The sequence below is a fragment of the Terrapene carolina genome, unplaced genomic scaffold (genome assembly GCF_002925995.2).
Source record: "Terrapene carolina triunguis isolate 2854851 unplaced genomic scaffold, T_m_triunguis-2.0 Scaffold35098, whole genome shotgun sequence".
NCBI lineage: Eukaryota > Metazoa > Chordata > Testudines > Emydidae > Terrapene > Terrapene triunguis.
In genome coordinates, this window is record NW_020699449.1 from 12,786,620 (window position 1) to 12,808,001 (window position 21,382).

A 21,382-nucleotide genomic window follows, 5' to 3' on the forward strand; every position below is an offset into this window, starting at 1 on the left:
TGTGTGTGTGTGTGTGTGTGTGTGTGTGTGTGTGTGTGTGTGTGTGTAAAACAGTCCCAGAAGGGTAAAAGGCCTTCCTCCCTATCAACTGGGGAGGGGTGACTACAGATCAATCAGGTTCAGCTGAGAAGGGATTACCAGAGATCAATTAGGATCAGCTGAGAGGGAGTTACTTGAGGTCAATTAGGATCAGCTAATTCCAACTAAGGGCTGCCTGAGACCTTTTTAAACCCTCCCGTTGGGAGAAGGGGAGAAGAGAGAAGGAGTCAAGCTACCAGTAGGTGTGTAGCAGCAAGGGAGGAAGTCTCTCCAGGAGGAGAGGCTGCATTCCCTCCCATAAGGGAGAAAAACAAGCCCAAAACACTGGCTGAGAGAAGGACGAACTGCCCCGTGCAGCCAAGAGGGACTGTTTTACCCCAAGCCCGTCTCACCAAGGCTAAAAACAGCTGAGGCTGGTGAGACCGAGAAGGTGCCTTGCCACAACTGACTGTATTAGAGTTACCCCTGATCTACACCACCATAAGTGAGTTTAGAATCACAGCATGTATTGTAAAGCACTATGAGATGCCCTGAATAGCAGCATTTATATAGTAGAGTTGTACTGGACTCTCCACCCTCTCCACCCTCCATCTAACGCATGCCCTCGGCCCTATTTTAGAGAGATTATGCTTCTAGGAGTTGATAGACTAATTCAATCTCTGCATTCTTTCAATCCTTGACCTCTTTGCAGAGACAGCCTGTAGTAATGCCACTGGTGGAGCCAGATTATGTGATGTGGTCACCTGCTCCTCATGGATTAGACTGAGCCATCAACTCATTTCAAATGACACACAGAATAGCTATGACTTTTGGCCACTACTGTCATAGGGCCTGATTCTTGCAATATTTATTCATTTTAATAATCCCTACATCTGCAATCCCATGGGCACTGTTTGCACGAGTAAGGACTACACACATCAAACATTGCAGGATCAGTTCCTAGGTTGAATGGGGGGGGGGGATCAGTGATAATGGATGAAAAACTTGGCATCTTGTTGCTAATGTCCTATTCTGTCCAGACCTTGCTTCCAATTCTCCTGCTGCAAATGACAAGTCATCGAAGTCCGTGGGAGTTACTTATTTTCTGCAATAGAAGTAGCAAGCCTCCCCCGCCCCATGATTGGAAGAGCCTGTCATCCTTAAAAGCACCAAGGTTTGAAAGGTAGTTTGACTAGGTCCCACTTTTATGTAAAAAGTGTGCAGATACTGAATAGCATATCTTCAAAGAATTGTTGGGTGCTAGGTGCATGAGCTTTAAAGGGAATCTTATTAGTCTGAGACATCATAAAAGATTGATGCTGCCAATGACAAGGTTAATATTTTATTGGGTATTTTTTTTAAGTGCTAAATGTTTAACCTTTACTTGTGTTATCTGGACAGAGGAATTGTGTGTGAAAGCAGAGGGTTACTAGTGGCATTCAGTCATTTGAGATTCAGAGCACAGCAAAAGCAGAGTGTAACGGGTTGCAGACTCACCACCGTGGCACCTCCTGCTGGTTGCTCCGGGAATTAGCTCTGTCCTAGCCATGGAGTGCCCTCGGTGGGTGGTGTCCCACCCGTTGCCTGCTGTGCTGTCTGGGACCCGCGTTGCTCCCTGGCTTGCAGCATCCTCTTCTGGACACAGTCCTCCGGCTGTGCCCCTGCTCTATTTCTCCCCGCTTCCGGGGGTATCCACAGTCCTCAGTCTGCACCTGCCCTCGTGGCCACCTGCCGCCCCAAAGTCTAGTCCCTTGCCTCAGGGACAAGGCACAATCCATCGGCCATGCTCCTCCATGGTAAGGTGCAGTGTAAGGGCCGAGGGGGGACCCAGGCCCACCCACTACTCTGGGTTCCAGCCCAGGGACCCTCTGGTGGCAGCCATGTCCTGCCTTCCTTCTCTCCCCTCTACTGCTGAGGCTCCCTGGGCCACTTCCCCTTTCACCCTTGTACCTTCTTGGCCCTTTCTTTCAGGGGCCTCAGCCTGGCAGGTATCAGGCTGGAGCTTTCCCTCTGCTCCCCTGAGACTGCCCAGCACCGCTCTATGTAAGGTGCTATCTCTATAGGGAGCCAGTCCTCCTCCCTTGCCTGTCAGGAAGAGAGACCTGTCTCCTCTGCTTTGCAGCCTTTATGTATGGCCCAGCCTGGCCCTGATTGGCTGCCTTTCTGCCCTTCTCTGATTGGCTGGGTTCTGCACAGCCGCTCCAAGGACTGCTATTAACCCCTCCTCTGCCAAAGTGGGGCAACTGCCCCACTACACAGAGGCTTAGGAATCTTGAAATCAATACAGCGCCAATATTCCAGTATTGATCATATCTTAGAAATGCTCTAGGATGCAAAGCAAAGAAATATGCTAAAGCAAATAGCTCAAACCAAATTGGTTGCTATATGAAAGGACAGACTTTGATCCAGTTAATGCCTTTAGAGAAATCTGCTTCAGGGGCAGGAGAAATTTGAACTCAATTTACAAAATATGTGGTTAGATTCTGGCCTCGTTCTGTATATTTAAAGCAGATTAGGATAGTAATCAGTTAGTAACATTAGCAATGCTTGTGACACAAAGATAAGAAAGGAGATCCGAAATCAGTTTCCAGGACATTTCCCAAATGCAAGGATACCAAGGGGGGGGGGGGGGGGGGGACACAAAAATATGAACAGACTGACCGGAAAACTAAAACCCACAAACATTAACTTGGAGAATGAAAATTTAAAGAGTCAAACATTCCTGCATTCTTTTGCTCCAATTTCTGGAGAAGCAGAAAAGAGCCTTTATCATCCTACGATGTCCTGCAGCAGCTATATTTAACATCAAGGAAAACTGTTAGAAAATACTATCTTTCCCCTTGGTATTGATTTCTGTACATAAAAACTACCTCAAGATTTGGCTGAGACGTCTATTTCAGAAGAAAGGATTAACCTTTTCTAAAGACAGGAAGTTATTGGCCAGATCCACATCTGGTGTAAATCAGCCCGATTTTCTACCCACTCTCACTGATTTTTACACCTTCAACTTCAGTGGAATTACTATTGATTTACACTGATGCATGTAAAGGGATCATTGATTTATAACAGCTGAGGGTCTGGCCTGAGACTTCAAGTGGCACATTCTTGGACAAATAATGGGGAAAAAAAATGCAAAACAAAGAGGGAAAATGCAATGCATTCATTTAAGTGCAATTTATACCCTGACAGTGCTTCCCCCGCCCCCCAGTGAGTCAGTACTTGCATCTGAAGAAGTGAGGTTCTTACCCACGAAAGTTTATGCTCCCAATACTTCTGTTAGTCTTAAAGGTGCCACAGGACCCTCTGTTGCTTTTTACAGATTCAGACTAACACGGCTACCCCTCTGATACTAGACTTTGCATAGAAGACTCAGATTTTGAAAAGCTGTTAAATACATTTTTTTAAATTATATGTGCTGGTAACAGGGTGTACTGGCCCTTTAATACTAAAGGGGGACAGAAGACCCTGATACAGAGACATTAGAATAAAGAAAGGCTCCAGAAATGTCCTTGTTGGAGGAGGAGAAGCAGCAGCCCCCATCCAACTATTAACTCTCTGGAAGACCAAGACACGGTCCCTTTAAAGACCTAGAACTAGGAGCCCTATAGCCTAGGGTGGGGCAGGGCTCCTCTCTCTCCCAACAAATTGAGGGAAAGTTCTTTGAAGGAGGGCAGTAAATACCCTGTCTTTGCCATCAGAACAGGGAGTGTGCTTAGGGTGACCAGATGTCCCAATGTTATAGGCACAGTCCCGATATTTGGCGCTTTGTCTTATATAGGCGCCTATTACCCCCCACCCCCGTCCCGATTTTTCACACTTGCTATCTGGTCAGCCTAAGTGTGCTGCCAGGGAGAAGTAAGCCTGGGCGCTGAGCTTCTGCTAGGAAGTACAGGATCAGCAGCTCAATGAATAGTCTGGGGCAAAACAAGAGCTCAGGCTGAACTGTTGTGTTGCTCTGATGGACTATGTCTGGAACGTTAAGGACTATTTTGAACTGCTTTTGCCTACTAGCCCAGCCCTAGGGGGTGGTTGGCGATCCCAAGAAACCCTAAGTGGCGTTCCTAAGGGGCTCTGAAGAGTGGGAGCAAAGGGAGAGTGCTGCAGAGCCATGAGAGGGAACTCAGTAAACGTGAGCCCCTTACAGTGATCCAGAAAGCAAACCACTACAGTTATATTAAACATGAAACCAAGGTCCCAATCTTGCATTTACTAATGCAATGGTTTGATTGCATGTGTGTGAGTGGTTCTATTGGAGTCAAGCACAGGCACAAGCGTTTGCAGGATTGGGGACTGAATGTCTGCCTATCAGGACAGAATCTGAATGCTATTTTCATAGGGGTGCATTTCTAATTGAAAATTTGGTCCTACTATGGACTAGTGCCTCTGTAAAAGTGGCATCATGTTTATGTCCTTCCGTGGGTTCTGGATAGTGGATCCCTGCATCCATGCCAAACTCCGCTGAAGTCATAGGCCCCGCTGCCTACAAGGAGCTAATTGTAGATTTGGGACCTGGAAAAAAAACAAGGCAATTTATCAAGCGATCCATCCCCTGTTGTCCACTCCCAGCTTCCAGCAGTCAGAGATTTATTGACACACAGAGCATGACCATCTCGGCTAATACCATTGATGGACCTATCCTTCATGATATTAATTTTTTTAAAGCCTCGTTCTAACTTGGGCCTTCATAACCTCCCCTGGAAATGAGTTCCACAGACTGACTTTGTATTGTGTGAAGTAATATTTCCTTAGGTTTATTTTAAGCCTGCTGCCTATTAATTTCATTGAGTGACTCCTGGTTCACATGTTATGTGAAGGGCTGAATACTTTTCACTTCCTCCACGCCACTCATGGTTTTATAGACTTCTATCATATTCCCCAAACCCCACAGTCTTTTTCTAAACTGACCAGTCTCTTTAATATCTCCTCATATGGAACCTGTTCTATACCCCCATTCATTTTTGCTACCCTTCTCTTTACATTTTCCAGTTCTAATCGATTTTTTTTTTAGAGGGGTCAATCAGAACTGCACAAGGTATTCAAGGTATGGGAATTCCATGGATTTATATAGTGGCATTGTGATCTTTTCTGTCATCTTATCGTTTCCTTTTCTAAGGTTCCTAACATTATGTTCCTAACATTCTTTTAGGAACATATGACAATGGTGAATTAATTGTAATTTGGCTGTAAAGACTCATGTCTGATATATATCTATCTCAGCTGACATGAGCCTAGAAAATGTACATCAGGAAAAGACAAATCTAAGAAACCAAACCCTGAAAGTGCCAGGTGCCCTCAAATCCCACTGGACCCAAGGGAATTAAGGATGTGCAAAACCTTTCAGGATTAGATCCTCATGCGTTAGAAGAGTCCAAGAGTGTGGTGCATTAAAATGCGTTCTCAAATCTTAAGTGCGATAGGCCAAACTTTGCAAACTTGGTGCCTTAACTTTCTTATTCCTAGAAGCCCCAACCAAGATCGGAGTGCTCATGTGTTCGGTGCTGTACATACACATAATTAGTCTCTCTCCTGAAGATCTGACAATCTAAGCAAAGGGTGAAGAAAGTAATTACCGTATATACTTGATCATAAGCCGGTTCGTTTATAAGCCGACCCCCCCAAGATGGATAAGTAAAAATGGAAAATTTTTATAACCCGTTCATAAGCCGACCCTATAATTCAGGGGTCAGCAAACTTTGGCACCCGGGCCATCAGGATAAGCTGCTTATGGTTTATGGTATAAGGCCGAGATGGTTTGTTTACCTCGAGCGTCCGCAGGCACGGAGGTAAACCTACGTAAACAAAGTGTCCCGGCGTGCCAGCTGCTTACCCTGACGGACCGGGACAGCAACTGGTGGGGAAATTTTTTTGGGGGGGGAGAAGCTGGGAGTCAGGGGAGTAACCCCTGTGACCACCCTCCACATGACCCCACCCCGGGACCCCCACACTCTCCCCATCCCATCCACCTTATCTGGGGAGGGCCAGATGTCTCTGGCCTGGCTGGACCTGCTCCGGCAGGCTGGGCAGCACAGATGCAGCCTGCTCCGGCAGACTAAACCAGGCAGCACGGCCGCAGCTTGTTCCAGCAGGCTGGGCCGGGCGGCGCGGCTGCAGCGTACTCCGGCGGGTCAGGTGGCGCGGCCATAGCCTGCTCTGGGGGGCGGAGCTGAGCGGCACGGGTGCAGCCTGCCAGCCCCGGAGCTGCAGCTGCTTCGGAGGCTGGGGGGAGAGCACCGTGGCCAGTAGCAGAGAGACTCTGGCCCCGCCTCTTCCCTTCTGGCTGTGCTGCGTCTCCTCTGTTGGGGAGAGGGGCTGTGTCTCACCTCTCCCTCTCTATACCCATTCATAAGCCAACCCCCTTCTCTGGTGCTTCCCTTTTTTACTAAAAAAAATTCGGCTTATGAACGAGTATATACGGTAACTCCATTTTATAGCTGGGGATTTGAGGCATGGAGAGACTAAGAGCCAGGTTTTGAGAAGTAATCACACAGAAATCTGGGGCAGAACCAGGAATAGAATAGAGACCTCTAGAGTTCCAGTCCAGGGCATCCTTCTCCTCTAAAGAAAAGCACCTAAATACAAGCAGCCTATATTTTCCAGAGGTGTCGAGTGCTGTTGTATATTAAAACTTCTTGCTTAACACTAATGCTTTGCATCTATTTTCAAAGAATAAAACTTGAAAATGTTCAACATTGAATATTAAAAAACAAAACCCCAAGATTTATTCATTAAATATACTCTGCCTACTCTAGAGGCAAAGTCAATCTATTCTATGTTCTGCATAGACATGGCTTTAAAAAGCTTGCAGTAAAACACTTTGTCTTTTAAGAGAACTTCATTCTAAAATAATCATGCAGCACATCTCACACAAATCTCACACTAGTTTGTAATCTGTTCAAGTCAAGATTTAAACTAATTTTCTGAAGGGCTTTTGGCCATCCCTCAGATATTACCCCCACCAGGTCTTTGCACATTGAAGATGAAATGCAGTCATTGATTTGCAATCAGCTAGTTTGAGAAAGCTTTCTCCATTAAAAAAAGTATAAATATTCCCTCCCTGGCTCTAGGTACCGACATTATAAATCTCTTATCCTGGATCATGTAGTTCTAAAGAATGCCATTTTTGTGCCAGAGCACAATTCAATTTAATTCTTGGATGGATAATTCTAAGTTTTAGCAACTCACTAAAGCTTATGTTAAACTTTCCAAAAATAATGAGAGTGTACTCAAGGCAATTTCATTAAAAAATACTGTAACATATGCTAGTTTCAAATGATCCACTGTGGTGAAGATGATGAATTACAATGTCTGCTTCTATAGCCTGAGTAAAGCTAAGTTTGGGTGAAAAATTTCACCCAAACCTTTTAGGTGAAATATGTACTGAAACATTAATGAATGTGCCAACTTTGCCAAAAACATTTCAACATTTTTTCAGCTGGAAGCTACTTTGTTTCAAAATTAACTGTAATTTATTTTTTAAAATGTTTTAAAAACTTTTCATTTGACTGGAATATTTTTTCTCCACTGATGTTTGGCTTTAGTCCAACCTGAAACTATTTTCCTTCACCAACTTTTCAGAATTGCCAAAATGAACATTTCCCTAGCTCTAAATCTTGACGGTACATCCTCCACGTGAGGTGCAGCTTCCACCATGGTTTCTGGGTAGAATTTCTTAAAATTAAATGAATGCTACATTAAAAGCAGACATTTTTCTAAACAAACAGGTGTTTTAGACCATGAGAGTTAGATACCTGAACAATCTTTCCAGTGGTGTGAAGATTGGAAAGACCTTCCAAATAATCTTTTCATAACCTCAGTCTCTGCTGTAACAGACATATCTTACAAGACTATAGAGCACTATTAACTGAACATAGTCAAAGGCATGGTCAGTTTCCAGTCTTACCACATCTTTAAAAAAGTATGGCTGGGGAGAAGATTGGGGGGTGGGGAAGGAATCATGTGATCTGTAGAGAAGATGACTATCTGACTTGTGGTCTCCTCAATCCCCATCCACTAATCCTCAATTAAGTATGTCTCAGGTATCTGAACCATAGCTTTCTGTACAAAAATTATTAATTAAATGAGGGGACCCTTTTTGTTGTGTTATCATCCATCCTGCTGGGAAAAAAGAGAACACCAGACAACCCAATCCTGAGTCTCCAAAAAAAGGTAGGCTGAGGAAACTCAGTAGTCTGGCACAGGACTTTGCAGCTATGAAGGACTTTCTAACTACAAATTTGTTTTTGTTTTTTATCTCAAGATATACATGAGTTCTAGAGATGTGGGAGAAGTCAATGCTCATTTGACCTATTTAGACAATGAATTACAAAAAATCTGCCACAGACATGAAGGAGGTTAAAAACAGAAAATGCTTCCTTAAGGCAAAGGCTAAGGACTCTTGGAGAAATAAGGCCTCCTTGAAAACAGATCACATGGGAATAATTTGCAGTTACTGGGGGTCTTCAGAACATGCTCTCCAAAGTACTGGGATTAGATGCTGGTTTTCTCCCCTGGAGATTGAAAGGGCTTGTCGAATAGCAGAGGTCAGAAGAGAAAACCATCACCAATGCAGACCTATCATCTTCAAATTGCTAAGGGCTGGTCTACACTGCGGGGAGGGAATCGATACAAGATACGCAACTTCAGCTATGAGAATAACGTAGCTGAAGTCGACGTATCTTAGATCGATTTACCTTGGGTCCTCGCGGCACGAGATCGACGGCCGCGGCTCCCCCGTCGACTCCGCTTCCGCCTCTCGCTCTGGTGGAGTTCTGGATTCGACGGGGAGCGCGTTCGGGGATCGATTTATTGTGTCTAAACGAGACGCGATAAATCGATCCCCGATCGATCGATTACTACCCGCCTGGACGTACCCAAAGATTTAGTGACAGAGTGAAGCTGATGTCTGCTGCTAGGTCAAAAGGAACTCATAAGTATAAGGATTTTAAAATTTCTTTTGTCTCCAGACTTCTGTAAATTTAAGCAAGAAGAGAGCAGCATTTAATGGCATCAGACAAACTCAGGAGATCAGATATCGACTATAGCCTCAAATTGCCTGCTGTCTTCATAATGAAGATGAGACTGAAATACTTCAATTCCACATTGGATGTTTGGCAAACACTATAGGAATTGAGGCCAGATCTCACAAAGCATGGTCTTCTCATAAAGGAAAAGAAAATGGTGAGTATAAGTCCTGAAGAAAAAGAAACGGATTGGAAAAACCAGGCAATCCATGTACATATTTAATAGTATTATAGGGGGTAATTAATACTGCTTGACAAAATATTTAGTATTGTTTGGTAATTAATATATTGAGAAGCCAACATAAGTATATATATTCAAAATAACGATATTACTCTTATTTCCCTAATTTCTGCTCTATTTATATAATATACACCAGATGCTAATAGATTCATAACTATTCATTTTGTGTCTTCTATCACTTTATATGGGCACTTGATATTTTTATGTTTTACCCATTAACTGTATCTATTTATGAGGTGTATGGAAACAATATACTCAAATTTATTTGCACATATAAATGGCACTTCACATTTGCCTTTTTGGTCTCTTGGTATAAATAGTTATATACCTGTGCTTATCATTTATATACTCTTACTTATGCATTCATAACCATGAAGCAATAGGATTCATTCATTTATATACCTTGGTATGTGTAAGTATTTTGGTAAATATAGGTATATTTCTGGCATATTCTGAAGTAATTCATATTGTGCATGGCAGAGAGAGGGCTGGTGCAGGCATATGGCATCTAGGATCTGAACGTGCCTGTACTGAAAGTCAAGGATGTTAAGGGTATAGTGGGTGGTGTACAATGTATTCTGTTTTTTGCATGGAGATTCACTTGGAGGCTGTCAGTCTATTGGGCATCAACTAGCACCTGAACAATCACTGATTTGCCTCCCTTCCCCGAACTCAATTGATTTTTATTCCCGGAATGTACAGGGATGTAATGAACCTTCCAAGAGAGTCAAAATTTTAAGACACTTAAAATCAAATGGATGCCATATAGTTTTCCTTCAGGGGACACATTTAAAGAATGAAGATACAGATAATTAAAAAAAAACCAAAACAACTATGGGTGGGACATGAACAGTACTCCTGTTTCATCTCCAGAAATGTTACTGAAGGGGCCTCTGATCCATTGGAATGACTATACTTACAAGTGATCCTGAGAAAATTAGCATAATTTCTGACCTGGATTGGTGTTATTTACAAATTACCCCTTGTCCCCTATCACTTCTACCGCTAGCAGCATATATCAGACAGATACCATTACCAGGAATCACCATCCGGGATAAAGGGTATACGATTAGTCTATACACAGATGATATTCCGCTCACTCTTAAATCCATCCTCTTCAATTCCACTATTACAGCGTGCAGTAAACTACTTCAGAGATATCAGGATTTCAGATAAACTGGAACAAGTCTCAAGTGATGGATTTCTCATAGACCAAATCCATCTCAAATACAATAATTCTGCTTTCATTCATGCAAAGAGATAACCTACTTAGGCCTCAGGATATGCTCTGATTTATGAAAGATAGTATCTGCAAATATGGATGTCATACTCAGAAGTGACAAAACAGATGAAGAAATAGCATTCACTACCCAAAATCTTTATTGGGAAAGGTAGAAGCTATTAAGATGAAGATATGACCAAGATTAATGTATATGTAAGATTAATTCCACTTAAATTTCCTGCTTCAACTTTCACAAGAATAAGTAGATTTGTACAACAATTCTTATGGAATACAAAGACACCACAGATATCCCACAAAATACTTAAGAAATCATGGCCAAATGGGGGTGGTGGAATTATCTAATTTGTATTTATATCACCTGGCTTTTCAATTAAGATTTTTAATAAAATGTTTGTCCCACCAACTTTCTTCCCAAACCCCATTATGGTTTGAAATTGAAGACAAATTAGATAACTTCTTCAGCTCTGTCTGCACTTCTATTTTTTTAGACTGTTGCCTTCATCACACACACACACACACACACACATACACACAATTTACCTCCTCTTGGAGAGTTCAGAAAATCAACTCCTTTATTACTGCTTCTAATCTCATCAACTCTTCTCATGCCAATCTGGAACAATTCCTCATTTAAATTTGTGAATATCTTGAAATCCAAACCCACTGGCTTACCGAAGACTCTAGCCCATACAAGTTATTGAAAAGACAGCTTTACCCTCCTTCACATAAATTCGTGATAAATACCAGCTACCAACAAAGCAAGGTCCTTTTTACAATAAGCTTTGACTCAAAATTATAAAGGAGCTGGGGGAATTGTTGGCAGGCCATACACACTGCACTTGAAGTGCACCTTTAAAAATATGTTAGCCAAAAACATTTTGTGGGTAACATACAAATAGCTGCATTCTTTGATTTACCCTACTGACTATTCCATAAAAGAAAAAAAGGCTCATAAACTAAACATCTCCACTTCCTCCAACAGATAGGATAATATGTGGCACAATACATGACTAACATCCAGTTCTGTTTTTGCTTTTCTTTTGGATCAAAATTTCTGAATAGATACTATTGACTTCTGAGTGATTGCATAAAGCTGGACTTGCCCTGCACAGAAAATGTTGGAGATGTGACAGTTCCAATGCAAACTTGTTTTACATAGTCTTTGAATGTGAAAGTATATCTACATTTTGCAAGGAGACCAGGGTAGGGGTTTCTGGGGCACGATAGCTTAGACAGGCCTTTGTTCTCATGTTAGTCTTACGACAGGGAAACATGAGCTAACACACAGTAAGACTGTGCCTGGTCTGTGTAGAAGGTGTGGTAGTGGGGGAAGACTAGTTGTGTTCTCCCAAGCAATGCAAATCCAATTCCCACCACCTGAGACATCAAAATGAGGCACCATTCACAGCCGATGTTCAGAATAATGTCACATGCACTCTGCTGAGCTGGGGGCTCCTCAAGTTTGACTTGACTGGATATGGTTTTGGGAGGGATTCGATTAAGGCACACTACAATGACAGGCCGAGTATCCCAGTCTTCTATGTGACAACTGCTGAGCCACCAGGCTACGCAAGGGTTTATGGGTAGGAAGATCAGTTTATTCTCTCAGCCCACAGGTTGGTCCCTGTGACTCAAGCCTGAGACATTAGCTGAGCAATGTGTGTCATCTTACAGCAGGGGTTCCCTGTGTTTTGTGGCAATAATGGTTCAAAATAGAAGAGTTCAATCTCCCGTGCTATAAATCCAGTAAAAAACACTCAAAACAAGAGAGCCACATTTTTTAGCTGAGGCTTTTATTGCAGCATAGATCTAAACTGAAACTGTTAAATCAACGTTTTGATGTTCTCTAATGGAAAAGCTTCTTGCTTCTTTGCTTGTGCAAAATACCGAGTGACTTGTGCTGTGAAGAAGTACGTCCCTGCATATAATTGAAAATGGATGACTTGTAAAACCCTGATTGTGGCTGTGGAAATGGAAATTCTCAAAGATCTCACACTGCAACCCCACAAATGAGGCCAATGCTTTCTGCTGCTGCTCTCAAAATAGATCACTGACGCTCATCCAAAATACTGTAATTAATAGCCCAGACTGGAGCCAGACCAAACAGCACAAGGGTAAGAACTGAGTGATCAAACTCTCACCGCATACCATCAATGAGAGAAAATGAAAGGAATATTGATTCCCTAGTGGACCACAGCTAACAGTTCATTGTCTGCTACTACCCCATTTAGGGCTAGATGGTGCCCTACAAAGCACCATCTTGTGCTAGGCACAGCACGTGGCACAACACCCATGCGGGGAACTAGGGTAGGCAGTGGGCCAGATCCTCCATTGCCCTGCATTTTATGCAGCCATTGACACCAGTGCAAAGTGGGTGCAAATGGTTACCACCTTAGTTTAGTATATTTTACACTTGCTCTGCTCTGGTGTAAGTGACTACACAGGGCAATGGAGAATCAGGCCCAATGCATCTAAGGGCTTGTCTACATTACCTGCTGGATCGACGGGCAGCAATCGATCCAGCGGGGGTCGATTTATCACGTCTAGTCTATATATGATAAATCACCCACCGAGCGCTCTCCCGTCGACTCCGGTACTCCACCCAGGGCGAGAGGCGCAGGCAGAGTTGACAGGAGAGTGTCAGTCGTCTACTTACCGCAGTCAAGACACCACGGTAAGTAGATCTAAGTACATCGACTTCAGCTACGTTATTCACATAGCTGAAGTTGCATAACTTAGATCGAGCCCCGCCCCCTAGTGTAGACCAGACCTAAAGGAAGGATAATCCATTCCTAATGTATAGGCTGCAGCACCCAGGAGGATGGTGCATCCTGTTTCCCCTCGCAGTTCTCCCAGCCTGCCTCATATACCAGTGAGGAAGGCGGGTAGAACACAGACCTGATTAATTCCCATCAACACCAGCAGGGAAGCAGTCCCTGTTCTCCCATCAATGCAGGGACTGCAGTTGTGACAGATATTGTGTTGGGCACGCAGGTGGCAACAGAAGGAAAGAAGAAGGCTCCGAAGACCCTCACTTAACCCTACACATCTGTATTTAGGCCCATCTCAGTGTGCTTCTCCCCTATACTTTTTCTGGTGCTAATTTATCACAGCCTGGATTGAGATACAGGTAAGATCCCAGCCTACTATCCTAGAATGTCAGAAAGATAGCCCCATTCAAGTTCTAGTCTTAATAAAATATTAAGGCTCTCAATTTGGCATGCAGAAAGTGGTTATTTATAAAGGTTATTGGTCCAAACCTTCTCTCTCACTTGTAAGTGCACCGACTTTGAGGAAGTTTCCCCTGACCTATAGCCATATAAGAGAGGAGAACTGTACACCTATCTTTTAAAAATAGCCTCTTTGATTATTACTAAAATATCAAGGTTTTCAACTTGGCATGCAGAGTCACTCCCTCTCCCTACAGACTGCATGGAGGCTGGAGAAATTTAGCATTTGCATTACCTACCACTACCTAACGTGCATCAGTAAGTATTTATAGGATGGATTAAAATCTATTTCACCAGAGCTAGGATGACACGAGTTGTCAGACTTGTCCTACCTGGATAGCCCGGGGTCATTCAGTAATTGCAGTTTCTTTTAAAGGTGCTGTCTGCAATTGAGATACTTCCACCCCGAGGGGGAGATTTTTTCAAAGTTACTTTGGAAGATTTGGGACCAAATTCCCATTAAAATTAATGGGCATCATTTGGCTATTCTGATCTTTCAGGGAGCTTTGAAAATCTCAGCCTTACTCTTTTGGATGGCAGCATAATTCCAGGTGTTTGATGTGTTTGCATGGAGGGGTCCATTTGGATGTGTGACAGGAACAGAAGTGCTCCGGTTTGGATGCTCCAGGGAAGTCTCCAAGTGAGAGTAGGTGTGCACAACTTCTGCGTGCTTGGCCCCTAGATCTGGGCACACAAGCTTGACTGTACCTGTGGATTCAGCCACCATGATTTTCAAAATGTAGCTTTGCTGCCTACCTTGTTGCTAAAAGCAAGTGTCCCTGTGCTACTCTGGGGCTCAACCACTCAGCAGGAAGCCAGGTGCGGTCTGGGGGAAACCCACACAGCTCCAGGAAACACTAATGCTGCTTAAACAGCTACTGCTGGAGAAACAAATGCACAGCACAGAAGAGGCTACTATAGCACACACTTTCCACAAAATGGTACCTTTCATTAACAATGGAAAGCCTCATTAGAGACCATACATTTCCAGCAGCATCTTAGACGGATTAATCTCTCATGTTCCTGCCATCATGGTGGTATGAGCACCTCACAATCCTTAATGTATTGATCCTCACCACCCCCCTGTGAGGTGGGCAGTGCTATTATCCCATTTTACAGATCTGGAACCGTGGCAGAGACTCGCTGATTTGTCCAAGGTCACACAGGAACCCTGTATTGGACCCAGGAATTCAGCCCAGGTCTCCCAAATCCCAGCCCTAACCACTGGGCCATCCTTCCTTTATCACACTAATCCTGCTAGCAGCCTCACATACACATGGAGAAGGAAGCAAGACGGGGAGAATTCTGCACAGATTGACCCCTAAATCAGGCAAAGGCAAGTCTGGGTTTGCAGCAACTGAAGTAGGGCTAAGCCCCAATCCCCTCAAAGGTGAAAACCTTTGCTTGTCCTTGACTACCTTTAGGGGTCATCCATGGTACAGCTACACCAATCAATGGACAAAAACTGCTAGTGAATCAGAGCTATTCCAGTAGGTAGAGAGACCTCCCTTTGTCTACTGTGTGTGTATGCGTGTGTGTGTTAGCTTAAGCAATTCAGAGTGGGTTTCTTAAGTGAAATGGGGGTGCAGAGCAACCCATGTCTGGTGCCTAAATTCCTTAATCTATGATGGTGGCTGAGCTATGCCACCGACATGGCTAAATCAGAGGTGTGTGGTTGAGCGTATGGGGATCTGAGGGCTTTTGAAAATGCAAGTTGAGCAATCAGACCCTTTAGTCAAAGCTTGGACCTGCCTTCTCAAAGCACTCAGGGGACTTGAGTGCAACTAACAAGCTGTCCTGCAAATCCCCAGAGAACGCAGGCATATCCCATGTCCCATTTGGAACATGCACCAGGCCACTCATGCCCATGCAAGCTTTTGAAAATACCAGCATTAATCCAGTTACACTCCAGGCGAAGCACTCTGCTTGATGCATAGATTCATATATTCTAGGACTGGAAGGGCCCTCGAGAGATCATCGAGTCCAGTCCCCTGCCCGCATGGCAGGACCAAATACTGTCTAGACCATCCCTGATAGACATTTATCTAACCTACTCTTAAATATCTCCAGAGATGGAGATTCCACAACCTCCCTAGCGTCCGAGTTCTACATTTTCTGCCAAGTACTGAATCCTTTCATCGCTACATGTTCATGTCTTGCCGTTTTGTTCAGCCTTTTATCATATCAGCCTCTGAGCATTTTGTTTGAAACTGACTGGAAATAACATTCCTCTCCTGCCTCCTCTACCCCCAGACAACCGTACCTACAAGTGATTGAGAAACACAAGCACCTGTAGACACCTTTCCCTGTTGTGACAGGCTACGCTATTATGGTCACCACTTTTACAAAATGATGATAAATCTTGTACAAAGTATGCCCTGTGAGGTATTACTGGAAAAGTCAGGCTGCTGAATATTGTTGCCCTGTTAAACTGTGTGTATTCATATTGTATATGAAGTTATGAGATTTTGCTATATGTTTGTTACTGAAACATGTTATGAGTCTGGGGAAGACCCACAGACTAGCTCTTTAGAAACAACAAAAGAACTATAAACAAAGGACTGGCATGTCATCCCTGGAGACACCTCAAGCTGCATGTATACAGAAGGTGCAAGCAAGAACTTGCAATCCATATGAAGGACCAAGTGCAGAGCACTGGGGGCGGGGGGGAATTGGGGCTGCCTGACCCCATGACACAACAAGGACTTTTCCAGAAAAAGGAGTCAAGATATAAAAAAGAGGGAACAAAGGCCCCTGGCCACTTCTCTTCTCCCCCATCTCTACTGTAACAAGATTGCTTGAAAGACTTGGAACTAGGGAAGATTGGTCCCAGGCTGGGAAGGGACCCCAGCCTGTGTACTGAGAACTGCCTGCAACATCCAGAGAGATGAGAAAAGCTGTTTGCTTCAAATTTAGCCTTAGTAAAGTTTAGGAAGCAGCTTGCAGCTTTTAATCTTTTATTCCTTTTTGTAACCATTTCTGATCGTATACGCTTATATCACTTAGGGCTAGTCTACATTACCCGCCTGGATCGGCGGGTAGAAATCGATCTCTCGGGGATCAATTTATCGCGTCTCATCTAGACGGATAAATCGATCCCCGAATCGACGCGCGTACTCCCACCTCGTCAGGAGGCGTAATTGCCGTCGACGGGGGAGCCGCGGCGGTTGATTTGCCGCAGTCCTTACAGCGGGGTAAGTCGAATAGGATATGCCGAATTCAGCTACGCTATTCCCGTAGCTGAATTTGCATATCTTAAATTGACCCCCCCCCCCTTAGTGTAGACCTAGCCTTAGAATCTTTCTGTAGTTAATCCAAATTATTTTAATGTTTTACCTAAACCGGTGTGGTTTTGGCTGAGGGGTTTGGGGAATCGACTCAGGTTAACAAGGGCTGGTGCATATTCATTTTCTTTGATAAAATGATGAATTTACAAGCTTGCACTGTCCAAGGGGGACTTGAGCTGTGCAAGACATATGTCTGGGGTGAAAGGCTGGGATTAGGGATATGCAGGTGTCATCCTATACGTAATTCAAGAGTGGCTGAGCATAACCGTCTGGTATATGTCTGGAGGCGACTTGCATGCTAAAAGCTGGGTGAGTGGGCAGAGTGGCAGTTCACGCAACAAAGCAGAACATAGTGGACACCAGACTGGATAAGTATGGGGGCACATCTGTCCTATGATCTGGATTGTCCCCTAGGGAATGTCACACCCGTCGATTAATCCTCAGTGCTATTCCCAGATAAAGCTACATTGAGTTAAGTACACTAACAGTACCTAGATCCAACGCAACTCATCCAGAGCCTGATCAGGGCACAAACCAAACCCCACTGATCCAAACACTCCTGAAATTGGGGGGTGTTTGGATCTGGATCTGAACTTTTCAAGTATGGCCTGTTTCTCTCTCACACACAGCCACAAGCCCAATTATATTTTAACCTAGTTATTTATTTAGGTGCAGACATTTATCTGAGAGCTGAACTCTGCTTCACTCTTCTGGCTGCAAGGGCAGAAGGTAAGGCAAATTATTTCTGTTTCAATCTATGCAGTTTATTACTGCTCCTAGATGCACACGTATCTCCCAGCTAAGCAAGGACACTGTAGAAATAGAAGGGATTTTAGACAAATATTATTGGGGCATGAAGAAAGAATGAAAAATTAAGGACTGTTTAGTTTAGAGAGGGTTCCTGATTGGTTTGTATCACTCTGCATGATATAGAATAAGGGCCTGATTCTCTCATACACTAAGGGCTTCTTTTCACATAAAAGTTTTATTGCTTAAACTATAAAGGGAAAGTCAAAGCAGTACAACCCCCTAAGATGAATGAAGTGACATCAATATAAGAGTCCTTATACTGGTAGGACTATTCCCATAGGGGAAGAAAAGTGAGCTATAAGGCACTTCCATACTGTGACGTTGTGCAGTCTATATGGTTTTATAAAAACATGATAAGAAGTGAATATAATGTAACTGGAATAGTTTTATAAAAACATGATAAGTGAATATAACGTAACTGGAATATGCTTCATGCAAAAGGTTTCTTGTAAGGTATCATTACAAAGCTTATAATCTACTGAGTGTGATCATCTGATTTGTAGAAATGTACCACTCTTGTATCTAAAACTAGAAATATAAAATATAAATCTGAGGGCCTATTGTAATTATGCAAAGTATGGGCCATTAATGGTGGTCTGAAATTTTGATGACTCCCATTGTCTGCAGATGGCTGTGTTTACCTGTGAGTCTTCCTGTATATGTGTGTGCTGGCAAGTGGGTAATGAAGTCTTGCAGTGACATGTGATCATGTCACCTGAACTGGAATCCATCTTTAACCTGGCGCTTTTCCGGGGGGGAGGGTGGAAACCCAGAGGGACAAAGGGTTTCCGCCTTATGCAAAAGATAGATATATAAAGGGGTGGAAGAGAACAAAGAGGAGAGAGAGGAGCCATCATGAAGAATCCCCTAGCTATCACCTGAGCTGGAACAAGAGCTGTACCAGGGGAAAGAATTGTGCCCAGGCCTGGAAGGTGTCCAGTCTGAGAAAAAGCTTACTGAAGCATCTCTGAGGGTGAGATTATCTGTATTCAGTTTGATTAGACATAGATTTGCGCATTTTATTTTATTTTGCTTGGTGACTTACTTGGTTCTGTCTGTTACTACTTGAAACCACTTAAATCCTACTTTCTCTATTTAATAAAATCATATTTTCCTGATTAATTAACTCAGAGTATGTATTCATACGTGGGGGAGCAAACAACTGTGCATATCTCTCTATCAGTGTTATAGAGGGCAAACAATTTATGAGTTTGCCCCGCATAAGCTTTATACAGGGTAAAATCGGATTTATTTGGGTTTAGACCCCATTGGGAGTTGGGCATCTGAGTGCTAAAGAGAAGCACACTTCTGTGAGCTGTTTTCAGGTAAACCTGCAGCTTTGGGGCAAGTAATTCAGACCCTGGGTCTTTGTTGGAGCAGACGGGAGTGTCTGGCTCAGCAAGACAGGGTGCTGGAGTCCTGAGCTGGCAGGGAAAACAGGAGCAGAGGTAGTCTTGGTACATTAGATGGCAGCTCCCAAGGGGGTTTCTGTGATCCAACCCGTCACACATACCAGTATAATTGCATCCACATTTTTAAAAAAATCACTCTCCTAAGTTGAATAGTTACACTGGTAAAGCTCTTAAAGTGCAGACCAGGCCTCAGGACACTTTTCATTGCCAAAGTAGTTTAAAGAGGCCTTAACTGAAATGAAAATTAGGCCCAAGATAAAGTTTGTGTGTTCCTATTCACCCTCACAATATGAGGACAAAGGGGCAGTCAATGAAACTGAAAGGCAATAACTTTAAACATGACAAAAGGGAATAGCTCATTATTAGCCCTGGTCTACACTGGGGGAGGGGGGCAGAGATCGATCTAAGTTACACAACTTCAGCTACATGAATAATGATGTACTTAGATCGACTTACCGTGGTGTCTTGACCCCGGTGAGTCGACTGCTGCCGCTCCCCCGTCAACGCTGCTTGCGCCTCTCGTGGCACTGGAGTACAGAAGTCGATGGGAGAGGGCTCGGGGGTCAATTTATCGCATCTAGACTAGACGCGATAAATCTATCCCCGCTGGATCGATCGCTGCCCGCCGATCTGGCGGTAGTGTAGACATACCCTAAAACACATAACATAAGAAACCCATGGAAATCATTCATTGATTAAGTAGTGTCATTCAGTGGAATTAAATGTGTCCTAATTTGGCCATGTCTTCCATATCCTACAAAGTCTAAGCAGACCTACTTAACTCCCAAACAACATTTCTGATGTAATACATGTAGATAAAATGAATTGACACCTTTGCCGACAGTCTTAGCAGAGAGGCTAATGACTGAATGGGATAGGGAAATTGAACTACCCCTTCACGTCCTTACAGTGATCCCTTCAAGTAGTACAAAGGGAAATTTAAGACCAGAGGAAATGGGTTAATAGTACTGCAGTTGTGTTGTTCACTGACATTTTGTTCCTGGACTACGAAGGAGTAAAAACCAGAGCTCTCCATCAACGTAATGGACAAAAGCATGTGGAGATAGATGTTGTTATGTATTGAACATAGTCCTGGCCTTATTGCAGAACCGCTTGAAAATATTTCTTTGCCACAGAAAATAAGGCAAGTTGTAATTCTTCCAGAGATCCCTTATCATTTAGGTTTATAGTTGTGCGAGTAACAGTTTTTGTTCAGGAAGAAGCAAAAAGAAAGGGCAGGGAGAGGTAAGAGATGAAGCAGGATTCTGTGCAAAAAGAAAAAAAATCTGAATTATTTTGTGAAGTTAAGAAAAACAAACTGGTAATCACCAGTGGTAAGAGCCGGATGTATGTAGCTATAAGGGAAAAATGAGAGAAACAGTCATGAAGATGAAATCAATTGCAGTTAAGTGCTTAAGGCCTGGTCTACACTACGACTTTAATTCGGATTTAGCTGCGTTAATCCGAATTAATCCTTAACCCGTCCACACAACGGAGCCAGTTACTTCGAATTAAAGGGTGCTTAAAATCGATTTCTGTACTCCACCCCGACGAGCGGAGTAGCACCAAAATCGATTTTGTAAATTCGAATTAGGGGTAGTGTGGCCGCACACCACCGAATTAATGTGGTTAAAATTAATGGGGTAGTGTGGCCGCACACCACCGAATTAATGTGGTTAAAAACCGAATTAATGTGCTTAGTGTGGCCGCGCACAATCGAATTTATACAATCTGTTTCCCAAATTCGAATTATCTAAATTCGAATTAATCTCGTAGTGTAGATGTACCCTAAGAGACAGATTTTTAAAGGTATTTAGGCACCTAGATTCAGATAGGTACTCTTTAAATCCCACTAGGCACCTAAGCACCTAGGAATCCAAGTCTAACTGGGGGAAAAAAGTCAATGAGACAGGCTAGGTGCTTAAATCGCTTTTGAAAATGGGACTTTGTTGCTTTTCATTACTTGATTTTTCTGCGATTCTGGTAACTTTATAGCCAGCACTTGTACTCTGTTCTTTTCTGCTCAAGGACAACTTTGAAAATGAGAAATTAATCTCACGGAGTTTCTTCTTCCTAGTAAAACATTTCAGTAAATGAATCAAACAGTGTCACCAACGTGAC